We start from the raw sequence: 2,889 nt of genomic DNA, 5'->3' as shown, positions 1-2,889 counted from the left end.
TGATTCAGTACATCATCAGACGACGATGATGGCCTCTCGTTTCCAGTGGGCGGTAAGCAACCAGTCCGTTGTTTTGGAGATACCATTTTGGTTGAGTGAAAGAGAGGAACTACTTGATTTTTTGGCTTGTTTCTTTGTTCAACTTTGATGTTGATACTTCAGTAGTGTTGGTTTTTGAAAGATATTAGAGTATCGACAGGTAAGGACAGTTGGGCAGAAGAGTAATTAACCAAAAAAAAAATATTTGAGTTTTTATATTTCAATGAGATTACATTAATACGGAGTATTCTACTGCATAAGTTGCATAAGTCATTTATTATTGTAAGAAAAAACATAAATATCATTAAAGGACCCGTTTGATAACGAAAATTTTTTCTCTTTTTTCCGGAAATGAACTTCAGAAATGTCTTGTCATAAAATTTGGAAAATTATATTTTTACTTTTCGAGAATTTTTAAAATTCCAAAAACAATAAAAAAGCTATCACTTTTTTCACTCCAAATTACCCACAAAAGTTCAAAAATAACTCAAATTTATTTAATTGCCAGGCACAACTTTAATTTTCAAATATCATTGTTTACTTTGAAAGTAAATATTATTTTTTCTATTTTCACAACGAAGCATGGTCAAACACTAACTTTTTTTTTTTGGAGGGGTGGGGGGGGGGGGGGGGTTATTTATTGTTTATTGAACAAGCCACAAGCTTGTCCTAAAAAGGTTAAGTGATTGATGTAAATATAATTTGGTTTTTAAGACCGGAGTCAAATTCTACTGTGAACTAAGATTCGTTGTTCAGTATCGCAAAGAAAATAAGTTGGAACAATTATTTGATTTTCATGATTAAGATTTTTGTTTTAAACTATATAATTAATAAATCAAACTAACTAGAAAATGGGTTGATATCCTGATTAAGAAGCCTAAATTTATGATTTCTTTATTTGTCGGATTCATTCTCACTATGTTATATAATCTAGCCAAATTAATCTCTACCGATCATGAATCTTGTTTTACCACAGCCAAATTATTCGTTCGAACTTATAACCCTAGAAAAACCAATTAATCTATTCACTTAGATTGCATCAAAGCTTCGTTATCCTTAACCTCACTTTTACCAACATGGGTTGTGGTGCAGCAGATGGGGGTGCTCCACCCTTAACCAGAGATCGAGGATTCGACCCTGGGTATGGAAAAAACTCTGTTGGGAGCGCTACCCCCGAATGGGGCCCTACCCGGCGCGAATCCGGATTAGTTGAATTCCAATGTGGGTACCGGACACCGGATGGGAAACCAAAAAAAAAAAAAAAACTCCACTTTTAAATCCCAATCATTAAACTATTAAGGGAAAAAACTCAAATATGTCATTGAACTATTAGAAATGGTTCATCTATGTCATCAATTAAAAGTTTGGTCTCGTTTATGCCATTGCAGTTACAAAACAGCACCATTTATGTCATTATTTTGTAACGGTGGTTTTGTAAAACCACCTTTGCTATATGGACTTTTATTAGAGGTCCACATCACTAAACTAGACACACCAAAAATATTACTCATTTAAAAATTTAAATAGCATAAATATTTGATTTTAATCTATCCAATATCAATCAAATCCAATAATCAAAAAATAAAAAAAATAAAAAAGTTTGAAATTCCAATGAAAATTATTTATAAAAAAAAAAAAACCGCATATACTGGAGGGATGGAATTGAAATCTGCAAGTATTGCTACTGTTTTGCATATTATTCATTATCATTGATGAATAAGTTGTTTTTTTCTTTTTCACAACAAAGCGATTAATTGGTTGAAGATTCTGCCATTCAAAACTAAAAAAAAGGCAAGATAAATAAGTAAACATAACAAGTGAAAGTAAATCATCCCTAAAAACTAAGTTCAACCCTTGAACAATGTATCCTTGGCATAAGCCAAGTTGTTCATAGAAACAAACTCGTGTTGACTAAACTCCAACATGTAGGCTCTATAGAAGCCATTAGGCCATGCACATCCCTTCAATTACACAATATACACTTCTTATATATTGAACAATAATTCATCAATGATATGAACAATATCAAAAAACAATCACAATACTTGCAGTTTTCTGTTTCATCGAAATCAACCCCCACCCCACCCACCCACCCACACACAACAAAGTAGTATTTGCAGTTTTTTTATAAATGATTCGTTACATTTTCAAACTTTCTTTTTTTTAAAAAAAATCGGTTATTGAATTTGATTGATATAGGATAGAATAATATAGAATATGGTTATGTTATTTAAAATAGGTCTTTTTTAAAATGAGTAATACTTTTACTAGGTCTAATTTGGTGATGTGAACCACATAGCAAAGGTTGTTTTACAATACCACAGTTAAAAAATAATGGCACAAATGAGCCTGTTTTGTAACGATAATGACATAAACGAGCCAAATTTTTAACGGATCGCTTAGATAAACCATTTCTAATAGTTCAATGCTTCGAAGTGACATTGTTCAACTAACACCTAATCTCAGAGTCGCTCTCGAGAACAACAAAATATGATAGCATTGTTAGCCGGCGGCCAGTCAATTAACTAGCTAGTATCATTGTGTACTTGAACAAATAGTAATAAACAAAATGACTCAATTATATAAAAACATAAAGAAGAATTGACATCCTACAAAAGGCCCATCAAACTCTAGATAAGGAACCAAGCTACTCATAATATCGTTTAAGAACATGTATAGTATAGAATTCCATAACAATAAGTAAAATAAAGGAGAAAGTGAAACACTAAGTCGAATATCTCTTCACTTCCACCTCTCTCCGTGTTCTTGCCTCCCAAAGAATCTTTGGCGTTTCTTGTTTCCCACCTCCTCAACATGTTTTCTAGAGTGTTTTTATGACCTAAGATGTGT

The sequence above is a fragment of the Capsicum annuum genome, chromosome 6 (genome assembly GCF_002878395.1).
Source record: "Capsicum annuum cultivar UCD-10X-F1 chromosome 6, UCD10Xv1.1, whole genome shotgun sequence".
Taxonomy (NCBI): domain Eukaryota; kingdom Viridiplantae; phylum Streptophyta; class Magnoliopsida; order Solanales; family Solanaceae; genus Capsicum; species Capsicum annuum.
Note: the sequence above shows the minus strand (reverse complement) of the source record.